This window comes from Pteropus alecto, unplaced genomic scaffold, assembly GCF_000325575.1.
Source record: "Pteropus alecto unplaced genomic scaffold, ASM32557v1 scaffold195, whole genome shotgun sequence".
In the NCBI taxonomy this organism is placed as follows: Eukaryota; Metazoa; Chordata; class Mammalia; order Chiroptera; family Pteropodidae; genus Pteropus; species Pteropus alecto.
Genome location: NW_006438073.1, coordinates 9768070 through 9777420, shown reverse-complemented (window position 1 = coordinate 9777420; position 9351 = coordinate 9768070). Strand labels below are relative to the sequence as shown.

At 62.5% G+C, this 9351-nt stretch overlaps 1 long non-coding RNA gene across 1 annotated transcript in view; it reads right to left on the bottom strand.

The window, feature by feature from the left end:
- LOC112482317 overlaps positions 1 to 4600 on the bottom strand; it is a 16666-nt gene extending 12066 nt beyond the window's left edge. Inside the window, exons 1-3 of the long non-coding RNA XR_003047275.1 lie at positions 4417 to 4600; positions 2799 to 3817; positions 982 to 1018 (exon numbers count right to left, since the gene is read on the bottom strand). This is a non-coding gene — a long non-coding RNA (uncharacterized LOC112482317). The remainder of the gene's footprint in view (positions 1 to 981; positions 1019 to 2798; positions 3818 to 4416) is intronic.
- Positions 4601 to 9351: the final 4751 nt, after the last annotated feature.

Below are 9351 nucleotides of genomic sequence, written 5' to 3'. Positions count from 1 at the left end.
GAGCGTGTTTCACGGTTGTGTGTTTCGCGTCGTGTGAGCGTGTGTTCACATCGTGTGAGTGTGTTTCACGTCACCGCGTCCGCGCGTTTCTGCCTCGTTCAGTTGTGTCTTAAGCTCCACTGCGTCATCCTGCACCCGTGGGTGTCCCTGGACATGGCTTCAGCCTTCTGCCAACGCCACCCGACCGCTGGGCTCGTCCTACACACTCGGGCCTGCGGTCACTTCCAGCCTGGGCTCTCGTGGCCACTTCTAGGCTTTCTTGGGGAGAGACGGCTAAGACGTACGTGGGTTTGGAAGGAAAAACAAGACTAGGAGTCACGGTGCTGTTAAACGAGAGGCGGCAGACTGAGCTGGCGGCAACGCCCCGGCGGCCTCGGCGGCCGACTGAGATCTAAGCCTGCGAAGGCCTCCGGGTCAGGACGCGCACAGCCAGCGAGGCTGCAAGCTGCCGCCCGTCGCCGCTTCCTCCCTCGGCCTCTGCCCCCGCTCCGTGCTCTGTCCCTGGGCCCTGTGCGGCAGCCCTTCCAGTGCCCCCAGCCACCCCCGGCCTGGCACTGCCCTGCTGGAATTCCTTTTCCCTCAAACTCTGAAAACCTTCAATATGCCTCAGATTATGTCTTAACTGTAGACGGGTCTGTTTCCGGTTTAATGCTGCAACGTGCGTTCGCAGCTTCACCAGCGTCATACTTGTCCCACGCACCCGTGCACAGACCGGCCGGGGGCTGGAGAAGGGAGAGCGCTACGTGCCGTGGCCACCGGGGTCTACGGAGCGGGAGCCCGGCGGTTCCCGTAGGGAGAGTGTCACATCGTGTGTCACGTTCACAGCCACGCAGCAGAAACGAAGGAACGCACGCGGCCTTCGTGAACCAGCAGAGCGTGAAGCGAGGCCAGCGGGCGGCATGCAGCCTCGAGCCCCCGCTGTGGAGACAGCCCCGCCACCCAGAGAAGCCCCCCAAACCATCTACGGGGGGCTGCACTCACGTCGTCAACGGCGCGGGCCACGTCCGGGCACACGGAGCTGCGGGGAGAGATGGCGTCAGTGCACACGCCACGGCCGGACACCCCCACCCCGCAGCACACACGTGCCGCCTCGCTCCACTTTGTTTCCCGCGCCCCGGGCCCCTCCGTTCCCCAGCCTGGACTCGCCCCTCGCCCCGTCCCCCCTCACCTCCTCGTGCGCAGGGCTCCGCTTTCCAGCTCTCCCTTATTCCCTCCCTTTTCCTTGAAACATTTTCCCTCAGACCTGCCTTGCACCTCACATGTTCACACCCCTATTTCTGCTGCACGGGCGTGAGACCTAAGCCTGCACGCAAGTGTCCCCTATGCTACGGCCTGGGGTCAGCGTCCCGGGTGACCGGCACAGGACAGCTGCACTGGCCTTTAAGAACTTGGGCCTTTGCAGGGAAGGCGAAACAGAAAAAGCAACATGTTTCAACATAAAAACCGAATGAACATGAGTGACCTAGGAGGACAAACGAGTTCATGAAGCGTCTCGTGAACCTGCCAGAAGCCGCACGGCTCAGCCCGGCCGTCCGGCCGCCTCTCTGTAAGGATGGAGCGGTCTGAGCCACTGAGAGGCAACGTCCGTAACTTCACTTAACTCTCGTTCATCTGAAGTGCCGTGGCCACGTGTGGTGGGAGCTGCCTCGTCGGGCAGGGCAGGTCAAGAACGTGACGAGAGCATCGCAGCTCAGGACAGCGGGCGCTGCCCTCACGTGCTGCTTCGTGTACCCTCAGGCCTGGCCACCCGCACAGTGCGGGAGGTGCTCAGTCAGCAAAACAAGGGTCCAGAAGGAAAAGTTCAGACACCACCAAAGGAACATGAACTGTCCGTTCCGCATTACGGGGCTGGTCGTGGGCTTTCCAGGGCCTCGTGGGTCGAGTGCTAACTGCGCCGTGTGCACACAGGTGCCACTGGAGCCCTCGTCGGGCAGCCCAGGGCGGGCAGGACGGGGCGGGGCCCCCCGGGGAAGGAAAGCCACCCGGGCTGACGGGCAGAGACTAGTGGGAGTGTTCGCAGCAAACCCGCCCACGAGGCCAGCCCCGTGGAAGCAGGGGGGCTTCTAGGAGCGCAGGACATGCCCGGGGCCGAGGCGGGGGCCCAGAGTTTGGGGCTGCTATGACAGGCCATGGGGCGAAGACTTCCTGGGGGGTAGGGGGTTCCATTGAGAAAAGAAGGAAAACTCATATTAACTATGGTTTTCCAGTAAACACTCGAGCGAATTTCAAATAATGCTACGTTACTAACACGGTCACAACTTTCTCTAAGTCAGAACTACCTGCCAAGCCTCCCGAGGGGCGTGGAGTGGGAACGTGGCAGGCACTCGGTCGGTGGGGGCACCGCCAGCGTGGGTTCAGCCGGCCCTGGGGCGCAGGGCCCACGACACTTGCTCAGGTATCTGGGCCACATTCCAGCCATGTTGGCGGGCCTGCTGACCACTAGCCGTCCACAAGGCCGTCCCATCCAGAAATGACCACCGCATCCGGAAATGGGAATGCCCTGCGCTGGGACCACGGCCAGGGGAATCAGAGGCCTGGGAGTTCACTGCTTTTTCTATGTTTCCCCCTTACCGTGCATGCGCACACACAAGCACGCGCGCACACACACGTGCCTACGCCCATGCACACACACGTGTCCACACACACACCACGTGCACATGCACACGTGCACTTGTGCACATCCATGCACGCACGCGTCACATGTACATGCACACACGTGCACATGCGTGCGCACACCCATGCGTGCACACACACACGTGCGCGCACGCGCACGCACGCACAGTGCGGAAACAAGTCACCTGTCACGCGGAACTGCGCCATCAGATTCATCATCGAAAGGCAGCACAGGACGGATCCGGCAGTGGACTCTGATGCTCCCGTTCAGCTCCTGTGACAGTGAAGTGTGTCACCCTGGCACAGGGAGGAGGCCGCTGACCAACAGTGCCCGCAAGGCACACACACTGATTCGCTCCCCGGGACGCGAGCCCTCGCTGCCTGCCCACATCTCAACTTTTGAAAACACCCCTGTGGAGCAGTTAACAGTGTTTTAGCTTTTAAAAAAATCCATTCTTAAATTTCTTCACTTGGCAAATGAGGGTCACTCGGTAACAAGTATCAAGCAAACACCTTTTAATGGCCTCCCGGGCTAAACCTTCTAGGCGTTTTAGAAGCGGCTTCTGAACCCTGGTGCTTCTGCCCGTCATCTGGACCCTCCACAGGGTCTGTCTGAATGGGCAGCACGAGGGGACGTCGTGGAAACGGAAACCAAGCCTGGCCAACAGCGGGACCGGCGTGCAGTGCCACGCCGAGTGCGTGCCCTCCCGCACGGAAGCGGAGGACGAACCAGCCTCAGTCTGTGTGACTTTACGAGAACACGTCAAAACAGTCAGGGTGCAGTGTGGCCACACGGGTGACTCGGTGACGCTGCTGCTGGCGGCCACCGGGATCTTCAGCGCTTTTTCGCACACCTGCTACTAAGGCTCGTTTCTCCCGCCTCCACCGGCCGACTCGGCTTTTCGTACCCAGGTCAGGTCGAGGAGTCCACACTGACCCGGCTGTCCCTGTCCCTCTGGCTGCTCCAGACTCCTGCCCACTGGCCGTCCCTCTTGCCCCCACACCCCCACCCAGGGCTTCCGTACAGTTCCACTCAGGACCCCCTCAGGTCACTGTCCTCTGAGCCACCCAGTGACGTGGCCAGCAGAGAGTGTGCTCACCACCAGCTGGTTGTGAAGCAGCTTCCTCCTCTGCCTCTCCAGGTGGTACTGCATGCTCAGGTCCTGCAAGGACCGCTCCAGGTGGAGGGCCCTGGACCGCCACGCTGCAAGACGGACGCCCCCCCGGTCAGCTGAGGTTTACAGGAGGGGCCCCCGGTCCCTCCCGATGCCCTCGGAGGCGGCCAGCAGCCTCGCTGGCGGGCTGAGGGTGTGTGACGGCCCCGCAGGCAGCTGTGCCTGGACCCACGGCGCCTGACTAGCGGAGCTTGCTCGCGCTGTCCAGGGCAGGCAGCGCGATGCATTCGGGGGACACGGTCAAATCCCGCCTGGTGGCCACTGTGCCCACCACCTGAAGCACCTGGAGGCCACCGAGACCCCATGTGAGAAGGGCCGGGGCTGGAGGGACAGGCCTCGTTTGGCTTCGGTGCCACCTAGTTTCAGGGCCAACCGTAGGCCACTACGTCCTTCACTGACCAGTAAGGACAATGACAACCCGATTGCAGTGAGGACGCAGGGCTGACAGGGCCTGGACGGAAACACGCGAGGCCTCCAAGCGCGTCCTGGCCGGGCGCCAGCTCTGGACACCCAGATGCCAGGCGCAGTCCGGTGGCAGCGAACTGCGCATCAGTCCACGGAATTCCCACAGCCCGCTGGCTCCTGGGGGCGCCCCCACAGCTGGGGTGCAATCGGGGGCACGTCTTACACGGCAGAGCCTCGGGCTGCAGCCACGCTCGCTCGATGGCCGCCACGACGGCAGACAGACAGTCCCGGTGCCGCTCCCGGCCGGCCCTGAGCAGTTCCGCGGACGAGGACCGAAGCTCTTGGACGTCCTGCTTCAGTTTCTGTGAAACGAGGGCACACGTGATTAACGGTCATCCAGCACCACGGCGCAGTCACGCGTCACGTGATTAACGGTCATCCAGCACCACGGTGCTGTCACACGTTACCTAGCCACCCACACGGTGCGGACGCAGCCGTAGCCACCACACGGTGCGGACGCAGCCGCATTTAACTTGCTGTGAGCCATGTCCGTGTGACACCAAGTGCCCGACCACTGACGGTGTCGCCCCCGGAAGTCCAGTGAACACGCACCCAGGCCACCTCCAGGCTCGGACTGGGGCCTGGGATCTGCACACCGCAGAGCGTATGTGCTTGCACATGTCCATGCATTTGAAGTATTTACGAAAACCAAGCATTTCACCGATTCCCTAGGAGGTTCCCCTAGGGAACCTTCCCGCACGGAGGGGAAGATGGCTCTCCGTCAGCGCGCTGCGACGTGATTAACGGTCATCCAGCACCACGGCGCAGTCACGCGTCACGTGATTAACGGTCATCCAGCACCACGGTGCAGTCACACGTCACCTAGCCACCCACACAGTGCGGACGCAGCCGCACTTAACTTGCTGTGAGCCATGTCTGTGTGACACCAAGTGCCCGACCACTGATGGTGTCGCCCCTGGAAGTCCAGTGAACACGCACCCAGGCCACCTCCAGGCTCGGACTGGGGCTTGGGATCTGCATGCCGCAGAGCATATGTACTTGCACATGTCCATGCATTTGAAGTATTTACAAAAACTAGGCATTTCACCGATTCCCTAGGAGGTTCCCCTAGGGAACCTTCCCGCACGGAGGGGAAGATGGCTCTCCGTCAGCTCTCTGCTTCCTGCGATGCTGGTCGGGCACCCCCTCCCCCATGTGGGAACGCGGAGCTAAGCTATTGTCCAGACCACCCTCTAAGCTATTGTCCAGGCCACCCCGTGGCTGGGAGCACAGGGAAAACAATGCAGGCCGGGAAATCTACTTACCACAGGGACGTGCACCGCCAAACCCAGGCACACACTAACGATTTCACAGAACTCTGGGGACAGTGCAGCTGACGCACATGTCCTGTACACTACGCCCTCTCCCTGAAGACGTGCCCGTCCCGGACAGAGCGGGGGTGTCATGGCCCCCCGTGTGACGTCGAGCGTCGCACACGGACAGTCGCCACGTATGTCTCTTTCTGTAACGTGGCGAGAGCCTCCGCAGGTGCGGGGAACACGTCGATCAAGCGTCAGAACTAGGCCGAGTTCAAGTACTTTTGTTGCACGGAACACAGACCTTACACACTCTATTCAAAGGCGGGTTAGCTTTACTCTGCTGGAAGGAAATAAAGAATTCATTCCGCACAAACTCATTCTAAATACACTCAGCCCCTTGTGGGGGAGAAACACTTCAGGGGAGAGTGATCCTGTTGACAGATGCTGTGCTCATTGTTGTAACAACGACCTCGCTTCCCGTCTGATTATCACCCCATTGTTTATAACAAAAGGTGAACAATGCTCCTAATCAAAGTTACAAAAACATACCCCAGAGTTTGACCTTGGAGGGCAGCCAACTGTGCTGCCGGTGACACTTGCCCACCTCTCCTTGGGAGCCGGCGCGGATGACACGCTGCAGGAGCGCGTTTCGTCGGACAGGTACACACTCAGGCTCCGCCACGTGCCATTTCACCAAAGCTGAGCACGACTGCAGGGTGACATGGGAGGCACGGCCACCACAGCCATCCCTCGCGAAGCCACATGACAGCCTCTTCCTCAGGGTCCCTATTGCACGTCTTTGTGACGCGCAGGCTTCTACCTGGTGGGTGGGGGTCAGAAAGCGAACCCCCCAACCAGCTCCCAACGCCGCTGGGACGGCGCCCGTGACACGGCAACGTGAGGAGGCAGGCGAGCCCCCGCCGTGCGTGCACGTGGCCTCTCGGCTTCCTAAGTTAAGGCTCCTTTTCATTCCCCAGGATGCACCTGCTCCAGCAGGCTGTCACGTGACTGATCGAGACTAACCCCCAAACGATGAACACTCGCTGTGTAAATGCCGAGTCCGGGGTCCGGTCGGCCCCTTACCTGAGCAGTGTCACGGAGCTGGAGGAAGGACGAGTGTGTCCTCTGCGGATGCCCCTGCGCGCGGCAGAGCCATGCAGCCTCGCGGCTCCTCGTCCCCACCATCCCTTGGTGCTATTGGGGAGACAAGGGGAGACGTCTCAGAGCCTTGGACCCTGGGTCGGGGGCAGCCGCATCGTCTCCGAGGCAGAGATGCTCACGGGCTGTCACTGGGCCCCAGACAATGGAAGAGCAGACCCCGTCGGCCCCGTGCGTGTGGCGGGAACCAGCCACGAAGGTGACCTGCATGTGTGGGGACCACATGGGACAAGTGGGACTCTAGGGGTACGGCACCGCGAGGGGTAAGCCTGAAGGTGGGCCAGTGGGCCCCGGAGGTGAGGGGCAGGTTCCTGCAACAGAAAGAATAGCGGGAGGAAAAAGGGGTACAGGGAGGGGTGCAAAGGCCCCCACAGGCCTGGCGGACAAGGGCGACAAACGGGGTGTTTGCTCAGGGACAGCGCCAGCCAGCACGGGGTTCCTGGTGGGAGGTCCCAGCTTGCAGAGGTCACTCTGGGCGCCCTGGGCAGGGCGGAGGGGAGGGTATGCGGACAGAAGCCGGTGCAGGGTGGATGGGGTGAGTGGGGCGCACAGTGTGCTCAGGGCACAACCTCGCCAGAACTGGGGGGCGGCCTGGGGACAGATGTGGAGGCGCTTCCAGTTCCCGGGGTTCGGGCTGGTGCAGCTGGCAGAGGTGCCGTTAACCCAGGGACTGGGGACGGATAGCGAGTGTAGATTTTTGCTCTGTCTCCCACGGGCCTCGCTCAGGTGTCCAGACTCGCCCGCCACGTTCTCACAGCTCAGTGAGTCCCGGCAAGCCTGGGAAGCGCACGCGCACATGCACACGCACGCGCACGCACACACGCCCAGGCAGCAAAGACACACGGCACAACTAACGGTGACGCCACGGACAGCCCGGCGCCAACCTGAGCGCGGTGAGAGCTCAGACGTGACGTGAAGACGGCGCACGTGCCCCCGGCATGGCGGGGCCGCCCTCTTACCTTTGGGAAGGGCGGGCGGGGGGAGAGGGAAACAGCCCAGGAGGGACGGAGTCTCTGACGGAGGGACAAGTTCCAGGGCTGGGTGCGAGTTCTGTGCCAGCGTCAGCTGTCGGGGTGGCAGAGACACGGCTCGTCTGCTACCCTTCACCACCACCGAACCCCCACTTTACCGCTGTTCCTGCTAAAACCTAGACTCCCCAGCTCTCTTAAGGGGGGTGCGGCCACATGACCCAGCTCTGGCCAGCGAGTGTGGGCAAAAGTCACAGGGCAGGGTGTCTGAGCAAGTGACTCAGGCGTGCCCTCTGTCTTCGATCCTTCCTCCCCCGCCCTCACCTGGCACAGGGATGTGCTGCCTGGAGCCCCAGCAGCCACCTTGCAAGCATGAGGCGAGGGCCACACGGAGCAGTAGGCAGCCACTTGTGTCTAGGAAGCACAGTGCTGACACGTCCTGGCTGACGGCTCTGGTTACACGACGGAGCCACCCAGGAGCCCGGACGGCCCACGTCCAGGCCTCCAACTGCACGGGGAGCAGCCGCCTGGTGCCTGTCTGTTGCGCAGTGTCTAGGCAAACGCCACCTGACGCGCCCACAGCCACCTGGGCTTCCCCTCGTCTAGTTAACCTACTGACAGCTTTGGCTGCTTGAACTTGTCCTAGGCTCTCCCACCACCAAGCACGGTCTCGCTGGCATCTGGATGACCTTCACTAACGTTTCGTCCTCGGAGAGGTCAGGGACAGTCAGCAGGCAGGGCCGCGGCCCCCAGCCCGGCGGGGAGCCTGCGTGAAGAGGGCGGTGCAGGCACGCGGCCCTCGGCCCCTGCTCCACGCGGGGCCGACCTTCTCTCACGGGTGCGCTCGGGGGAATCAGCGTGGAAATTCTAGGCACTGCTGTCGTCACGTTGAGATGACAGCACTGCCATACAAGCAGGAACCCCTGCCCCGGAGACCGGAAGGAACCAGTGGACCGGACAGCTGCTTCACGACCTGGGCTCCCTGGCCCCGCGGTGCCGCGTGAGGCTGGGCTCACCCCGCTCCGCACCCCAACAGGAGGAAGGTGATGGCCTTAAGGGCATAGACTCTGTGACAACGTTTGGGGGGAGGAGCAGACGTTCAACTTCCTTCTCTCGCTGGTGATGCCGAGCGGGGGGCGGCTGAGCACCGGGGCGCAGGCCCGGAGGGACGCTGCCCTCTCCGCTGTCCGCTGACTCTTCAGGGCGGAAGCCATCCGTGCCGTCACCATGATGCCCACTGCCATCGGCCCTGACGGGAGGGCTCGCCCTGCGCACACGGTGCTGGTCCACGTCCTTGACCTGAGTGGTCAGCACGGGAGTCCTTAGACCGAAGCTGGTGACCCGGACTGCTGCCCGGGAAACTGCTGAACAAACTCCGCCCCTGCGCCAACGGCAGGGCATAGGCGACCAGCAAGTCCTCGAACGTGGCCGTGACACAAAGCTGGCAGCTGAGAAGGGCTGGGAAGCAGGCTGGTGGCAGACTCGCCAGAGGGGCCAGAGGCGGAACAGAGAAACGATGGGAGAGGCCAGAGAACCCAGCAGGCGGCTCAGGGGCAGCGCCGAGCAACCCCGCAGAGCTGGCGCCCGCTCAACACAGCGGGTGCCGGGGCGCCGCACGCTCAGGCCCGCCGACGAGCCAGAGATTAGGACAGCAGGACAGCGGCCACCGCCACCTCCCTCTGAATAAAGTCAGCTCACTGCATGCAACTCAAC